The sequence below is a fragment of the Scardinius erythrophthalmus genome (assembly GCF_964197995.2).
Source record: "Scardinius erythrophthalmus genome assembly, chromosome: 1".
Lineage (NCBI taxonomy): Eukaryota > Metazoa > Chordata > Actinopteri > Cypriniformes > Leuciscidae > Scardinius > Scardinius erythrophthalmus.
Genome location: NC_138221.1, coordinates 12478813 through 12497972, shown reverse-complemented (window position 1 = coordinate 12497972; position 19160 = coordinate 12478813).

Sequence of the window (19160 nt, the reverse complement as noted above, 5' to 3'; positions counted from 1 at the left end):
TAGCAACACCTTGATGTTTTAAGCAAATACTCTGATCCCAATATGAAAATAAATTATTTGAAATATTATTGGCAAATGTAAGTAAAATACCTTTCAGCCTTGTTGTTTGTCTCACTGCTACAGTGATAGAACGTTCTGCCAAAGTTTACCCACAGCTCCGCATAAGTAAACCAATTTGTCTTCAGATAAGTTGTTACATGGGGACTATCCAAAAAGGTGTCGATCTCACTGCATTTCTTGGCAGATACATTGAGAAACTCTTCCTCCTTAGGGGAAAAACATATTTAATCTGAGATGCTTATATACAAACATTAAAAAGAAAAAGTATAAATAATTGTAAACTCACTATTATGTACACTACAGCAGTGGTTCACAAACCTGTCCTGGAGGACCACCAACACTGCACGTTTTCTTTTTCTCCCTAGTCAAATACACCTGATTCAACTCATCAGCTCATTATCACATGGGTTAATGAGCTGATGAGTTGAATCAGGTGTGTTTGACTAGGGAGAAAAAGAAAACGTGCAGTGTTGGTGGTCCTCCAGGACAGGTTTGGGAACCACTGCACTACAGAATGCATAATTTGTTCAGGACCACTTAGTTGCACTGGGGTTATGAATGTAAGAAAATATAGTACCGTCAGACAAGCTTTCATTGATGCCATGGCATGAATGACCACATTTCTTTGTTCAGGTGTCAGGTGACCTCCATCTGTCTTCACAAGCCACCGGTTAACAGCCTATAACAGCATAAATTGCTTCAGATGCACATTAGGGTATGTTATTTCACCCTGTCACGTGGCAGTTAGTTTCTATTGCTTGGCCAAAAGGGAGTTTATGTTATTGTACTGCAATGTAACTCAGTATATCCCAAATTTTCATGTTTCATGTAAGTAGAATTCAGGATTTGAAATAAGCATATACTGCAAACTGTAAGTATTTGTCACAACCACCAGCAATTACGTTGCAGACCACTAGTTGATTGCCCTATTTAAGGTACAGTACAGTACAGTACAGTTAAAGATTACACTTGTTTACACACCCACCACATTTTTAAAGAACACTGTTGAAAACAGCACACTTTGCCAAAGATCTCTAGAATAGTACTTTGTACCTGCTCAGTTGACCTTTCCTGTTAGTTTGTCAATGTCAACTGCACAACATTGTAGATTTAAATGTCACAAATAGTGATATTGTATATTCATCGACTTACCTGAAGCACATGGAACCAACAAAGGAGAAGCTTTGCATTTGGGAAAACGCTTTTAATAGCATTAAGCACTCTCAAGTCACGGTCCATCATCACTGACCTGTAACATTGAAAAAGAAAGAAAAGAGAAGAGAGGAAAAAGTTGCACCACACCCAAAAGCATACATTAGACAGAGTGTATTGTATACAGTGTAAACATTGTATCAAGAACATTTAGAATAGAGTTAAGAACCTAGTGAGATCCAAAATTCAAAAGCTGTAGCTCAGTGCAGTAGTATTTCCAGATTCAAAGTCAAACATGCATATTTCCTGTTGTTCCAATTACAAAGAATAAATACAGTATAACATAAATTATGCTAACATTTGACTGACCTTGGATAGAAGCTTGGGTTACTCAATTGAAGCTTCTGTAGGCAGAGGCTTACTGTTGCAGTAGTTTCCTTGCTCAGGATAAAATAGGCAAATGGCACGCCTCTTCCAGTTTTGTTTATCAATAACAGTGCATAAAATGCATACCCGTAGGCTGTTATGCCTTTGTATGAAGCATCCATGAAAACCATTGGATGGGGGTTCTCTTCCAAAAGTTGTTTTTGAAATGGTGTTTGTACAACTAAAATGAATGGTTGTTCATTGTGAAGTGGCTGATAAAAACAGATGTTGTCTCTGAGTTCCATGGAAACCAAATGGTCCACACTGACAGAATCACTGTCACCCACACCTCTGAGGTTTTTCTTTAAAAGCCGAATGTCATTAGGGGTCAAGTAAAACCGGCGGTCTTTTTTGTCCACATGCCCATTTTGTTGAGCCCAATCATAGCTTTTTATTAAGATCTCAGAAGTAGAACAACCCTGTTGAAGCCATATTTCAATGAGGGAATGCAGGTCTGGGTGGATGCGGTTTTTCTCTTTAGAATTAGCCTCGTCATGGCCAGTGTGCTGTAGCATCTTTTGGATTATGGCACCTGATATTCCGGCATCCGTGATGACTTTGAAAGAGATGTATGCCTTGCAAGAATTGGCCCGAGTTTGTGTGGCTTCTCCATTACTTTTGCCTGCAGCGTGATTCCCACGGTCACAGCCATAGTAATAATAGTCCTGCCGGCGGCAGACTGGGGGTCTGAAGTAGCAATGCTCCTTCTCCTGCACTTCTTTGATGTAACCCTCCATGAACTCCTTGGCATCCCCCCTAATAATAACAACATCTTGGTGGACCCTGGAATCATGTGGCTTCTTCAACCGTTTTTTAACACCATTCACCCAATGTGTCGCCATATTCTGAAATTATAAAAGACACTATACTTGAACATATAGATTTTTGGAGAAACACAGGCTAAGCATCAAACTGATCGGTCCTGATAAATATTTTGAATATTTAACTGAAGAAGAAGAAGAAGAAGCGCTGCATATTATACAAACTACTAATATACTAAATAATACATAAAAAATATGACTTCTGCCCTGAGACCAGAGAAGACAGCTGACTCCCTTTTGTCCAACTATATTGCCCTGAGAAGAGAAAAATATGACTTCTGCCCTGAGACCACTTCTGCCCTGAGACCAGAGAAGACAGCTGACTCCCTTTTGTCCAAATATATTGCCCTGAGAAGAGAAAAATATGACTTCTGCCCTGAGACCAGGAGAGATTCACCTGCCCTCAGACCACTTCTGCCCTGAGACCAGAAAAGACAGTTGACTCCCTTTTGTCCAACTATATTGCCCTGAGAAGAGAAAAATATGACTTCTGCCCTGAGACCACTTCTGCCCTGAGACCAGAGAAGACAGCTGACTCCCTTTTGCCCTCAGACCACTTCTGAGAAGAGAAAAATATGACTTCTGCCCACTGATCTATATAGAATGACTGGATAGCTCATGACGTCATGAACAGTGAAGCCACCGCGCCGCCATATTGGTATTCCCTAGTGAGCTCATGCGTTCTATTGAATCAATAGGAAATTTTATGATTTGACTGAAAAAACATTGCCTAACGAGACACCATTTTAAAATATAAAGTCTCCCTGCACATTTTTACAACGCAAACACTCTTAGCATTTAAATGGGTATTTGTTTAAAGTCGGAAATTTTTCCTGCTTATTAAAAAACGGCAATTTCTTTGCAAAAGGAATTAAAAGCTGTACGAGAACACTAGTCGGCCTTCACTGAAAAGCTATCTTCACAGGTAAGAAAAACAGTTTGATACTATTAATTAAATAGTGAATGCTAAAGACCTATATTTTTTTGAATTGGTGAATATTCATGTGAATATTGTTTCGTACGAATTAATAATACCTCAGCACAATACTAATTTGTTCCCTCGTTTTATTATATTGTGGCCACGTTGTAATTCGTTAAATCAAAATGAGGGAGGGAATTAGTTAAACGTGTCCACGATTTATTAAAACGAGGGAACAAGTCGTCGTAACAACGAATTATTTAGATCAGTGCAGAGAGAGCCCCGGCCGCGCGCGCGCACTCTCAGCGCCTTCAAACAACCCGAGCGCTGTATTGCTCTCTCTCCCTCGCGCATATCAACATCAACTGACACAATATTAAAAGGTCGGAAGACCGATTTGTGTTTTATAGATTAGTAGTTTGTTCATATAAAGTGTTTGATTAGCAAGTTACATGTTCAGGAAATGCTTAATACAAATTGTATGGGTTAATGTAACGGTAAACGGACTCTGCACGAAGCTCTTTTGAAGCTGTCAAATGGTGTCGCTATTGGACACTTAATTGTGATTATTGCTGCTCTGAGGTTTCTTATAGGCTACTGTTGACTGTTTTATCGTTGATTTTTGAAGAAGCAGCAGCTCTTGCCTCGGAGAAAACAACACAGGCATAGCGACAATTTTGCATATAAATTACTACTTATAGGGCTTGAATTACAACCTGTGGGCAGTTGTTCTACATCCCTTTGTGAACGTCGTCTTACACTTGTATGCTGCACATCGGGTCATCTTAAAAGTGCCGTCGGAGCTACCAATCTCTGTATAACGGGCGTTGGATCCCTCTGCTGGTAGGGAATCGTAAGATGGCCGCTCGAACACTTCCGGTGGCTTCACTGCCTTGTGGCAGTTTAGAACGTCATGAGCTATCCAGTCATTATATAGATCAGTGCTTCTGCCCTGAGACCAGGAGAGATTCACCGTCCTGCCCTGAGACCACTTCTGCCCTGAGACCAGAAAAGACAGTTGACTCCCTTTTGTCCAACTATATTGCCCTGAGAAGAGAAAAATATGACTTCTGCCCTGAGACCAGGAGAGATTCACCTGCCCTCAGACCACTTCTGCCCTGAGACCAGAGAAGACAGCTGACTCCCTTTTGTCCAACTATATTGCCCTTAGAAGAGAAAAATATGACTTCTGCCCTGAGACCAGGAGGGATTCACCGTCCTGCCCTGAGACGACTTCTGCCCTGAGACCAGAGAAGACAGCTGACTCCCTTTTGTCCAACTATATTGCCCTGAGAAGAGAAAAATATGACTTCTGCCCTGAGACCAGGAAGGATTCACCGTCCTGCCCTCAGACCACTTCTGAGAAGAGAAAAATATGACTTCTGCCCTGAGACCAGGAGAGATTCACCGTCCTGCCCTGAGACCACTTCTGCCCTGAGACCAGAAAAGACAGTTGACTCCCTTTTGTCCAACTATATTGCCCTGAGAAGAGAAAAATATGACTTCTGCCCTGAGACCAGGAGAGATTCACCTGCCCTCAGACCACTTCTGCCCTGAGACCAGAGAAGACAGCTGACTCCCTTTTGTCCAACTATATTGCCCTGAGAAGAGAAAAATATGACTTCTGCCCTGAGACCAGGAGGGATTCACCGTCCTGCCCTCAGACCACTTCTGCCCTGAGACCAGAGAAGACAGCTGACTCCCTTTTGTCCAACTATATTGCCCTGAGAAGAGAAAAATATGACTTCTGCCCTGAGACCAGGAGGGATTCACCGTCCTGCCCTGAGACCACTTCTGCCCTGAGACCAGAGAAGACAGCTGACTCCCTTTTGTCCAACTATATTGCCCTGAGAAGAGAAAAATATGACTTCTGCCCTGAGACCAGGAGGGATTCACCGTCCTGCCCTGAGACCACTTCTGCCCTGAGACCAGAGAAGACAGCTGACTCCCTTTTGTCCAACTATATTGCCCTGAGAAGAGAAAAATATGACTTCTGCCCTGAGACCAGGAGAGATTCACCGTCCTGCCCTGAGACCACTTCTGCCCTGAGACCAGAAAAGACAGTTGACTCCCTTTTGTCCAACTATATTGCCCTGAGAAGAGAAAAATATGACTTCTGCCCTGAGACCAGGAGGGATTCACCGTCCTGCCCTGAGACCACTTCTGCCCTGAGACCAGAGAAGACAGCTGACTCCCTTTTGTCCAACTATATTGCCCTGAGAAGAGAAAAATATGACTTCTGCCCTGAGACCAGGAGAGATTCACCGTCCTGCCCTGAGACCACTTCTGCCCTGAGACCAGAGAAGACAGCTGACTCCCTTTTGTCCAACTATATTGCCCTGAGAAGAGAAAAATATGACTTCTGCCCTGAGACCAGGAGGGATTCACCGTCCTGCCCTGAGACCACTTCTGCCCTGAGACCAGAGAAGACAGCTGACTCCCTTTTGTCCAACTATATTGCCCTGAGAAGAGAAAAATATGACTTCTGCCCTGAGACCAGGAGAGATTCACCGTCCTGCCCTCAGACCACTTCTGCCCTGAGACCAGAAAAGACAGTTGACTCCCTTTTGTCCAACTATATTGCCCTGAGAAGAGAAAAATATGACTTCTGCCCTGAGACCAGGAGGGATTCACCGTCCTGCCCTCAGACCACTTCTGCCCTGAGACCAGAGAAGACAGCTGACTCCCTTTTGTCCAACTATATTGCCCTGAGAAGAGAAAAATATGACTTCTGCCCTGAGACCAGGAGGGATTCACCGTCCTGCCCTGAGACCACTTCTGCCCTGAGACCAGAGAAGACAGCTGACTCCCTTTTGTCCAACTATATTGCCCTGAGAAGAGAAAAATATGACTTCTGCCCTGAGACCAGGAGGGATTCACCTGCCCTCAGACCACTTCTGCCCTGAGACCAGAGAAGACAGCTGACTCCCTTTTGTCCAACTATATTGCCCTGAGAAGAGAAAAATATGACTTCTGCCCTGAGACCAGGAGAGATTCACCTGCCCTCAGACCACTTCTGCCCTGAGACCAGAAAAGACAGTTGACTCCCTTTTGTCCAACTATATTGCCCTGAGAAGAGAAAAATATGACTTCTGCCCTGAGACCAGGAGGGATTCACCGTCCTGCCCTGAGACCACTTCTGCCCTGAGACCAGAGAAGACAGCTGACTCCCTTTTGTCCAACTATATTGCCCTGAGAAGAGAAAAATATGACTTCTGCCCTGAGACCAGGAGAGATTCACCTGCCCTCAGACCACTTCTGCCCTGAGACCAGAGAAGACAGCTGACTCCCTTTTGTCCAACTATATTGCCCTGAGAAGAGAAAAATATGACTTCTGCCCTGAGACCAGGAGGGATTCACCGTCCTGCCCTGAGACCACTTCTGCCCTGAGACCAGAAAAGACAGTTGACTCCCTTTTGTCCAACTATATTGCCCTGAGAAGAGAAAAATATGACTTCTGCCCTGAGACCAGGAGGGATTCACCGTCCTGCCCTGAGACCACTTCTGCCCTGAGACCAGAGAAGACAGCTGACTCCCTTTTGTCCAACTATATTGCCCTGAGAAGAGAAAAATATGACTTCTGCCCTGAGACCAGGAGAGATTCACCGTCCTGCCCTCAGACCACTTCTGCCCTGAGACCAGAGAAGACAGCTGACTCCCTTTTGTCCAACTATATTGCCCTGAGAAGAGAAAAATATGACTTCTGCCCTGAGACCAGGAGGGATTCACCTGCCCTCAGACCACTTCTGCCCTGAGACCAGAGAAGACAGCTGACTCCCTTTTGTCCAACTATATTGCCCTGAGAAGAGAAAAATATGACTTCTGCCCTGAGACCAGGAGGGATTCACCGTCCTGCCCTGAGACCACTTCTGCCCTGAGACCAGAGAAGACAGCTGACTCCCTTTTGTCCAACTATATTGCCCTGAGAAGAGAAAAATATGACTTCTGCCCTGAGACCAGGAGGGATTCACCGTCCTGCCCTCAGACCACTTCTGCCCTGAGACCAGAGAAGACAGTTGACTCCCTTTTGTCCAACTATATTGCCCTGAGAAGAGAAAAATATGACTTCTGCCCTGAGACCAGGAGGGATTCACCGTCCTGCCCTCAGACCACTTCTGCCCTGAGACCAGAGAAGACAGTTGACTCCCTTTTGTCCAACTATATTGCCCTGAGAAGAGAAAAATATGACTTCTGCCCTGAGACCAGGAGGGATTCACCGTCCTGCCCTGAGACCACTTCTGCCCTGAGACCAGAGAAGACAGCTGACTCCCTTTTGTCCAACTATATTGCCCTGAGAAGAGAAAAATATGACTTCTGCCCTGAGACCAGGAGAGATTCACCTGCCCTCAGACCACTTCTGCCCTGAGACCAGAAAAGACAGTTGACTCCCTTTTGTCCAACTATATTGCCCTGAGAAGAGAAAAATATGACTTCTGCCCTGAGACCAGGAGGGATTCACCGTCCTGCCCTCAGACCACTTCTGCCCTGAGACCAGAGAAAACAGCTGACTCCCTTTTGTCCAAATATATTGCCCTGAGAAGAGAAAAATATGACTTCTGCCCTGAGACCAGGAGAGATTCACCGTCCTGCCCTCAGACCACTTCTGCCCTGAGACCAGAGAAGACAGCTGACTCCCTTTTGTCCAACTATATTGCCCTGAGAAGAGAAAAATATGACTTCTGCCCTGAGACCAGGAGGGATTCACCGTCCTGCCCTCAGACCACTTCTGCCCTGAGACCAGAGAAGACAGCTGACTCCCTTTTGTCCAACTATATTGCCCTGAGAAGAGAAAAATATGACTTCTGCCCTGAGACCAGGAGGGATTCACCGTCCTGCCCTGAGACCACTTCTGCCCTGAGACCAGAGAAGACAGCTGACTCCCTTTTGTCCAACTATATTGCCCTGAGAAGAGAAAAATATGACTTCTGCCCTGAGACCAGGAGGGATTCACCGTCCTGCCCTCAGACCACTTCTGCCCTGAGACCAGAGAAGACAGCTGACTCCCTTTTGTCCAACTATATTGCCCTGAGAAGAGAAAAATATGACTTCTGCCCTGAGACCAGGAGGGATTCACCGTCCTGCCCTGAGACCACTTCTGCCCTGAGACCAGAGAAGACAGCTGACTCCCTTTTGTCCAACTATATTGCCCTGAGAAGAGAAAAATATGACTTCTGCCCTGAGACCAGGAGAGATTCACCGTCCTGCCCTCAGACCACTTCTGCCCTGAGACCAGAAAAGACAGCTGACTCCCTTTTGTCCAAATATATTGCCCTGAGAAGAGAAAAATATGACTTCTGCCCTGAGACCAGGAGAGATTCACCGTCCTGCCCTCAGACCACTTCTGCCCTGAGACCAGAGAAGACAGCTGACTCCCTTTTGTCCAACTATATTGCCCTGAGAAGAGAAAAATATGACTTCTGCCCTGAGACCAGGAGAGATTCACCGTCCTGCCCTCAGACCACTTCTGCCCTGAGACCAGAGAAAACAGCTGACTCCCTTTTGTCCAAATATATTGCCCTGAGAAGAGAAAAATATGACTTCTGCCCTGAGACCAGGAGAGATTCACCGTCCTGCCCTCAGACCACTTCTGCCCTGAGACCAGAGAAGACAGCTGACTCCCTTTTGTCCAACTATATTGCCCTGAGAAGAGAAAAATATGACTTCTGCCCTGAGACCAGGAGGGATTCACCGTCCTGCCCTCAGACCACTTCTGCCCTGAGACCAGAGAAGACAGTTGACTCCCTTTTGTCCAACTATATTGCCCTGAGAAGAGAAAAATATGACTTCTGCCCTGAGACCAGGAGAGATTCACCGTCCTGCCCTCAGACCACTTCTGCCCTGAGACCAGAGAAGACAGTTGACTCCCTTTTGTCCAACTATATTGCCCTGAGAAGAGAAAAATATGACTTCTGCCCTGAGACCAGGAGAGATTCACCGTCCTGCCCTCAGACCACTTCTGCCCTGAGACCAGAGAAGACAGCTGACTCCCTTTTGTCCAACTATATTGCCCTGAGAACAGAAAAATATGACTTCTGCCCTGAGACCAGGAGGGATTCACCGTCCTGCCCTCAGACCACTTCTGCCCTGAGACCAGAGAAGACAGCTGACTCCCTTTTGTCCAACTATATTGCCCTGAGAACAGAAAAATACGACTTCTGTCCTGAGACCAGGAGGGATTCACCTGCCCTGGGACAAAATTGTGGAAAATAATGGTTTTTGCCCTGGGACCAGATGAGACTAAACAGTCATGAGGAAAATCCTACAAAACAACTTCTGCCCTGAGACCAGGATGGATTCACCTGCCCTGGGACAGAATTGTGGGAAACCTGGAATGCCAAAGCTGACTTTATTATAAATAAATACATAAATAAATATACGAAGAAATGTAAAAGAGCAAAAATACATACATAAATAAATATACAAAGAAATGTAAAAAAGTACAAATAAATGAGAATTTATACTTTTATTACTTTATTAGGGCCCGAGCACCGATGGTGTGAGGACCCTCTTGGAATTGCTCTGTTTATTATTATTATTATTATTATTATTCTCCGCATTTAATTGCATTTTTGAGGGCCTAAACATGCTCGAAAACTCACGAAACTTTGCACACGCGTCAGAACTGGCGAATATTTACATCTGATATAGGTTTCAGAATTGGGCGGGTCAAAATGGCTCGATAGCGCCACCTATAAAAGTTCAACGGAGTGCGCCTCCCGCTGTGTTCCACGTACGTGTACGAAATTCGGTACATATGTGTAAGGACCTAATACCTACAAAAAAGTCTCTTGGAGCATAGCTCTAAACACAACAGGAAGTCAGCCATTTTCAACTTCCTCTCTGATTTTTGTGCACTTTTTGCCATTTTCAGGCCTCATACTTTAACGAACTCCTCCTACAGTTTTAATCTGATCATCTTCAAATTTGGTGAGTGTAATCTTAAGGCCTTTGCGACGTTAAATTGCGAAGATCTTGAGTTTTCGTCGAAGGGCGGGTCCTCGGCGGCCTGACAAATTTTGATGTTTCGCCATGAAACAGGAAGTTGCTGTAACTCAGGCATGGAATGTCCAATCTGCCCCAAACTTCACACTTTTGATAAGCGTTCTGTCCTGAACACATGACCATGCTCATATTCAGTTACAGTCATAGCGCCACCTGCTGGCAACAGGAAGTGACATGTTTAACACTGTTGTGAACTCCTGATAACATATAAAAAAGTGCCAGCAAGTGCTAAACATGCTAACAACATACTAGACACATACTAAAACATGTTAGCAAACACTTAGCTAAGTGCTAAAGCATGCTATTACTGCAATTAAATAGGAATTTGCTGTAACTCAGGCACGGAATGTCCAATCTGCCCCAAACTTCACACGTTTGATAAGAGTCATGGCCTGAACACATCTACATGAGAATATTCAGTTATAGTAATAGCGCCACCTACTGGTAACAGGAAGTGTCATGTTTAACACGTTGATGCCGTTCTAGCAACATGTTAAAAATGCCATTGACTTCTAAACATGCTAGAAACATGTTAAAACATGCTAGCAAAACTTAGCTGAGTGCTAAAGCATGCTAATTCAATGAAACAGGATGTTGTTGTTACTCAAGAAGGCAATGTCCAATCTGCCCCAAACTTCACACTTTTGATAAGCGTTCTGTCCTGAACACATGACCATGCTCATATTCAGTTACAGTCATAGCGCCACCTGCTGGCAACAGGAAGTGGCATGTTTAACACTGTTGTGAACTCCTGATAACATATAAAAAAGTGCCAGCAAGTGCTAAACATGCTAACAACATACTAGACACATGCTAAAACATGCTAGCAAACACTTAGCTTAGTGCTAAAGCATGCTATTACTGCAATTAAATAGGAATTTGCTGTAACTCAGGCACGGAATGTCCAATCTGCCCCAAACTTCACACGTTTGATAAGAGTCATGGCCTGAACACATCTACATGAGAATATTCAGTTATAGTAATAGCGCCACCTACTGGTAACAGGAAGTGTCATGTTTAACACGTTGATGCCGTTCTAGCAACATGTTAAAAATGCCATTGACTTCTAAACATGCTAGAAACATGTTAAAACATGCTAGCAAAACTTAGCTGAGTGCTAAAGCATGCTAATTCAATGAAACAGGATGTTGTTGTTACTCAAGAAGGCAATGTCCAATCTGCCCCAAACTTCACACGTTTGATAAGCGTTCTGTCCTGAACACATGACCATGCTCATATTCAGTTACAGTCATAGCGCCACCTGCTGACAACAGGAAGTGACATGTTTAACACTGTTGTGAACTCCTGATAACATATAAAAAAGTGCCAGCAAGTGCTAAACATGCTAACAACATACTAGAAACCTACTAGAAACATGCTAGCAAACTCTTAGCCAAGTGCTAAAGCATGCTATTATTGCAATTAAATAGGAATTTGCTGTAACTCAGGCATGGAATGTCCAATCTGCCCCAAACTTCACACGTTTGATAAGAGTCATGGCCTGAACACATCTACATGAGAATGTTCAGTTATAGTAATAGCGCCACCAACTGGCAACAGGAAGTGACATGTTTAACACGTTGATGCCGTTCTAGCAACATGTTAAAACATGCTAACAATGCTTAGCTAAGTTCTAAAGAATGCTAATTCAATGAAACATGACTTTGTTGTTACTCAAGAAGGCAATGTCCAATTTGCACCAAACTTCACATGTTTGATAAGAGTTCTGTCCTGAACACACATCCATGCTCATATTCAGTTATAGTCATAACGCCACCTACTGGCAACAGAAACTGACATGGTTAACACCGTGCAGTACTAACCACATAATTATTGTGTACTAAGCATGCTAGAAACAGACTGAACATGCTAGCAACACTTAGCTGAGTCATGAAGCATGCTATTATCACCATTATACAAAACATTTTGTAACTGACTTTGACATACTCTTACTATATATACCTCCTTAAATGTACATTTCCCAACCATGCTCTGCCTTCCTAAAGCCACCGAGTGTTGATGGCACGGGTGCGAGGGCCCTTTCATCGCTGCTTGCAGCTTTAATGTATAATTGTATTTTTCACACTTTTATTTATTTCTACATTTATTTATTTCCACTTTTATTCATTTCCACATTTATTTATTTCCACATTTATTTATTTCCACATTTCTCTGTCCGTATGCTAATGAGGGGGGCGTGTTTTACCTCAGACATCACATCAGCAATCGAGCTCAGAGTGGCAGTGCTGAAGCTTTGAGGCCACAGTGACACCTTGTATAAATAAATCTTGTGGAAATAAATAAGTTGAAATAAATAAATGTGTGAAAATTTTTTTTTTTATATAGGAATAAGGAATATTATATTTTAAGGAAATAAAAGTATAAATACTAATTTATTTGTACTTTTTTACATTTCTTTGTATATTTATGTATTTTTGCTCTTTTACATTTCTTCGTATATTTATGCATTTATTTATTTATTTAAAATAAAGTCAGCTTTGGCATTCCATAGGAAACAGTCTCTGCCTTAATTGGGACCAGATGATACTAACAGTCATGAAGAAAAGCCAAAATCTAAAAATATCTGTCTGCCCTGGGACCAGATGATACTAACAGTCATGAAGAAAAGCCAAATTTATAAATTAGACTGACTTCTGCCCTGAGACCAGGAGGGATTCACCTGCCCTGAGACAAAATTGTGGGAAACAATAGTCTCTGCCCTGGGACCAGATGAGACTAAACAGTCATGAAGAAAAGCCAAATTTATAAATAGACTACAACGCCCTAAATAGTCATTGATTTTTTGAATATGAGTACAGTAAAGCTTATTGCAATGTACTTTCTAGCTCACCTGATTAGCTTGACTAGCTAGCGCTTATGGTTTACATGTAAGTTATGTGCACACACTAAAAAGTTGACGTTTTTCTGAATGATCTTGTTCTTCTACATTTTTGTTATAAGAACCGCTGGCAACAGTTACTGCAACATTTTAATGCAAGCTACAACACTAGCTTGCTTCTGAAACAGTAGGCTAGCCTACCCTTAAGCTACAAGCTGCACCATTATACTATGATTTCGAGGGCAGAAAGAAAATCACACATAGTGCTAAACTGTTACATACAATGCTCTATTTTCAAGGAAATTTCGTTTTTGTTTTTACAAACTTACTTTCAAAATGATAACCAGTTCCAGTTGCAGTTCCTCTTGCAGTTCCTCTTGCCTGCCCACCGCAAAAGGATAATCAGTTCCTAATTGCCTGCCTGCGCACCGGGAGGAATATTTGCGGGAATTTTCAAAATGGTGGCCCCGCCTCTGCAATTCTCTCCCCTCTTGCGATTGGTTGTCAGATTGAACCAATCACAAACGTTTCTGCCCTCAGGACAACTTTGAGTCAAGAAAATTCCCACCTGCGTAATTTTCATTTTGTTTAAATTCCTCTTATTTAAGTGATCATTCATTTTGATGGTGTAAACGTATATCATGCTAACAATGAGTAGTGTGATGGCCATGGCTGCCAACCTTGATTACCTGGTTGAAGTTTGACTTTCTTGACGGAATATATCACACACGTTTGTTAATATTCTCTTTAAATTGTAACAGCTGAACCTAATCAGAGCCTAACATGCAAAATAATCATCAGGAAGAAACAAATGTTCTCCGAAAACATTGGACACCACAATATTTTAAGTATTATATACAGACAGTACTTTAATGTGCAATTACACCTGAATAGACTGAATAGATCTCTTGTGCTCCTAAAAAGCTTCTGCCAACTAAGTAGTAGCAGCAGGTAAATACAGATAAAATTAAAAAACAAACATAACTTATCACTAAAATGAAATAGAAAGCTGCGATTACAGACGCTCACATCCACACATAAACACACCACTGACGTCTTCACTTCCAGGTCACGAAGCTATCAATCAAAAGCTCAGTAACCAATGAGAACACACTGCTACTAGCCCCGCCCCCACGAGAGAAATGTGTCAGAACGGCGAACGAAAACTCTGGGAGCGTAAACGAAAACTTCAGAAGCGTAAACGAAAACTTCAGAAGCGTAAATGAAAACTCTGGAAGCGCATTTGTAAGTTCAGATCAGCGATTGAAATATGAGAAATAGTTAGCAAAACATGCAGTGTATTAAAACCGAAGTCAAAAAATTTGCCTGCGATTTATTCTTTTTCAGTTTTAGAGATAATTTATTTAGTTTCAATTTATTTTTTCATTAGTTTCTTGAAAAGCTACGTTCATTTTTATTGGCACAAGAATAGCTCCATAGTAACGCCCACTCACACACACCCACACACACAGAAGAACAACAAATACACGAGACACGAAGAAAACAGTGAATTCATGAACCGTGACACCGTCTGTCTGCTGGCAGATGACCATTAGAGAGTGTTAAATTTGGCAAGTTTAAAAACTACAATATGCAATTAGAAAAAGAAATCAAATAAAAGCTGCCTTGCAAATGGCCCGTAACTAGACAGAGGCCAGAAAAACCTGGTGCTTGAGCACTACCTATAAAACAAAAGGCAGATTAGGTAACCTAGATCAAACTTTCTTACATTCATTAATCAGGTATGATTGAAGTGAATTCAATCCAAGAAATAACCAGAGCAGACTTGAAATGTAGAAAATACATTTTTCTTGTAAAGTGCCTTGTTTTGTAAGGTTGTGATGATCTCAGTAGATCAGATGGAGTTTAGCAGCTCGTTTCACCACAGAGGAACGGAGGGAGTAAAGGGTCTGGAAATCAGCTTTATTCCTCCTTGTGAAGAAACAAAGTGCCGCTCGTTCACATACTGTAGAGTATTGATTCAGCGAATCAGATCCCTCTGGGAAACAGATTCAGATGTTTGATTATATGTAATTTAAATGTTGGATAATACTTTACTTAAAGCCTTTATAATGCATTATAAAAGTATTTTAATGCATTAATTATGCCTTGTAATAGCCTGGGTGCCAGCCCGAACCCCGCCCACAAAATTTTTTGGTCGGGAAGTTCGGTCTGGACTCGCTCCGTTGAGGAGCTATTATGCCCGAACAAAAATTGTTCGGACCAATCAAATTGTCAGGGCGGGCTTTATACGATGATGGACAGATGAGCAACGGTAACGTAATCATCCACGTCACCAAAGAGCGCTTGATTTGAATTAGTTTACAACAAAGACGACTGCTGCTGGAGAATTGAGATTTCACGAGTTCACATTTACAAATAAGTCAGATAGAATAAATGCGTATATAAGATTTCACACAAATAAGTCGATAGAATAAATGCGTATATGACGTGCTGTCCGAGGAGAGGGCTGTGGGCTCGGTAGCCATACTCCCCCGTATTCCTGGTTGTGAGAGAACAAGACAAGAGTGAGGATTCGGGGTGGTGGAGGGATGCTGAAAAACTGTCAAGGAGTGTTAGGTAAGTTGACAGAGTGAATATGCTTCCTCATGCTGATAGATAGGGTAACGTTAGACATGGTATTGTTTGATGACAAGTTGATATTGGATTGATTATTTGTACGTGCTCCTCCCGAACTTTGTTTATTAAAAATCATGTGTAGATTCCGCCATCGCGTCTGTTATAGAAGATATTCACAGCGCATTCATTTTAAAAGAGGAACAGAGAGCCGCGACATTTTGTTGGTTGAAAATATGAATGAAGAACATGCGTCATTTACTCCGTTGCTCTGATTGGTTGTAGGTCTATCCAATTGAGTGCAGAGGTTTTTTTTTTCCTGGTTCGGTTGAGACACACCCCATAATCAAATCTCTATGGAGCAGTCTCAGACTCACATTCTGACTAGAATCTGAGTATGACGACGTCAGGCTAGCCTTGTAATGCACCTTTAATGAATTGTATGGTCTCATGATTAATTGTAACCACAGTTATAATATAATACTTATGTATTTCAGATGTAACTAGGAATCTGCAAATATTATAAATATTATAATTTATCGTAACTTTGGTTACGATTATTTAAGAAAAAGATAATGCATTGTAACATATTATGAATACCTTTATAATGCATTATACATAAAGGCTTTTAGTAAAGTGTTACCATAGTCTTTTCAAGAGCCGACTATAACTTAGACATGATGTAATTCAGTGCATGGCTCGCAAATTTTCCGTGAGTCTATTTTGTGTCAGCGCTTTGAGGAAGGCAAGTTAAATTTGGTACAGTACACTTTAAAGTTTTTAGTTTTAATTTTAATAGCAAAACTTACACAATTTTCCCCTTTTTTGTTCTATGACAGGGCTTTTTGATGGCCTGTTGGTAGGACATAGAGGTTATGCATGCCAGAGTTTTTTTCTAACCCCCTATCCTGACCCTTAGACAGGGCCACAAAACCCTGTAATTTTTATTACAGTATGTATTGGTACACCATTATTACAAAAAGGTATGCCGTGTATGTTCTCGCTAAATTGCTACCAAATGTAAAATTGTTGTATCATAATAGTAGAATAAGTATCCCTTAGTTCTATAATACTTACAGTATAAATCATTTTTTATTCTCCTGGTTGTTACCCCTTTATTCTCCAAACTTTACAAATTGTTCCCTTATACTTACATGCAAGTACTTTATAGGTACGCTATAATTACCGAAAGTTACACTGTAAAATCGCTTTAATTACGCAGTACTTTCCGGGCTGTGATCTAAAGTGTTACCTTATATTTTTATATTTTGTCTTGATCAGCTGCCAAGAACGTTTGGAGTTGGGGTTGCATCTAAAAATCAATGAAAATCAGTACATCTACACACACACACGTATGTATGTATGTATATATATATCAACATGAATACACACATTTTCATTTTAGCATTTAATACATTTTTAATATGATTAGCCTACATGAATTTACATTAATTGTTTAACTTAGCCTACGCATTAACGCAATCAGCAATCTTCCTCCAAGATTGTTCTCTTGCTTTGGCAGCAAATACAGTGTTACTGCGTGCTTGAAAAACACTTCTATATTCTTCATATTTCTGAAGAATAATCTCTTGCTCCAGCGTGGAAAAATATATAGCTCTCGCTCTATCCATATCGAACGCGATTGGTTGTTCAGTGTCGACGTCACTGTTTTATGTGCACGCGCGCGTGGAGTAATCATAGCTTAAGGATCAAAGCCTGAGTTGACAGAGAAAGTTGATGAGCTATCGTCATGGTACCAATAAAGCCTGATTGCATCAGTTTTGTTTTGTCGACTCAAAACCAATACTGTAACCCCGAGTTTGTTCAACTACCATCATGGTACAGGCCCCTGCACACGTTGTTGCACACAGTGCAGTGTTTCCGGGATTTACGTCAGAACACTGCCTCGTTGTTGGCCAGTTCTGTGTCAGGATCACACGAATGCGTTGTGCTGCTCACGTGACCAGCGTCGGCCAATACTGAGTCAGCGTTCTGACGTAGAACAATGTAAACAGGGTAGGAGAATGACGGAAGAGAAGAAATTGATGAATAAAGTCGTTATTTTTGTTTTGTTTTTGCACACAAAACGTATTCTAGTCGCTTCATAAACCGGAGTCTGTAAGTTTCGCCTTTTTGTCGCCGTGTCTGTTTGAAATCTGCAATTGCATTTATTTATTTTGCATTAATCATCTTTACGAGTGTTGTGCATCAGCACGGCTCATGAGCATGGATGAATAATGTCTTGAGGTGTAAGTGTGGGCTGTCAGTCAATGCACCAGTGTGGATATTCACTGTACTTCAGAATTACAGATACGACCTCCAGGAATTATTTCCAAAATAAGAAGGAAAATGTTATCTGAACAAGTAACATGTCAGCCACTTTTGTTCTGATCAACTGATGATTAAATCTAATGATCGCAAAGTAAGCTCAGATCACGTCAAACCGTGCAAATTATTATTGTTATACTTTGTTCTCAAATTGTTCATGTTATCAACACTACATGACTATGTGTATTTAAGGCTAGAAATGATCTGCCACCTGCAGCAACCTCACACGCAAAATAGCCTACTAGCCGAGACTCCTTCTTTATATTCAGACGTGACGTAATGACGCAGAGACGAACCGCAGCAAGCTCATATTTACCGTGGAAACCTACCAGTACCACTCAAATTAGAACCCGTTAAAAGCTTACCGCTGTGAATCAGGCTACGGTAAGGAGATGAAAATGTTGTAGAGGTGGGTCTAAAAGACAATTTTCACCTGAGATTCAGACCCAGATAGCAACCTAGTGCTACCAGATGTGGGCTGGATCTGGGCCGACACTATGTTGCTGTCTGGGGAGCCAAATTACTAAGGGGACAAAAATGACTTTAGAAAGATGGCAGTATCATTATTTTTTGGTAGGTCTGTTAGTAAAATCTGTTGACTTAAGCAATCTTTGTTACATAATAAACAAATGGAGACAGTTGTGTCCAAAAAATGGGGAGAAGCACTTTATGTTTTTTTTAATGTTAGACCGTCAAAACGACAAATAAAATGTCGCCTGCTCCGCCCTGGCCTCCCGTCCTGCTGCAATCTCCAGGCCTTCCTCTCCATGGACCTGGCCCTCCATCCCTCCCCAAGACCGCCTCCACTCCACCCCACCACCCTCCTGGACTGTTGTTCACTGAGGAGCGTCTGGAATCCGCTCCTTAAGTGGGGATGATTAACTGTTATGATTAACTGTAACTCCTTAACTGTTATGATTCCTGCCTTGTGTTCCCCTTGTCTTGTGTGGACTTTTATTATTTCCTGTTTTGTGCCACGTTTTTGTAGTCCTTTATAGTTTTTCCCTGTTGATTAGTTAATGATTGTTCCCAGGTG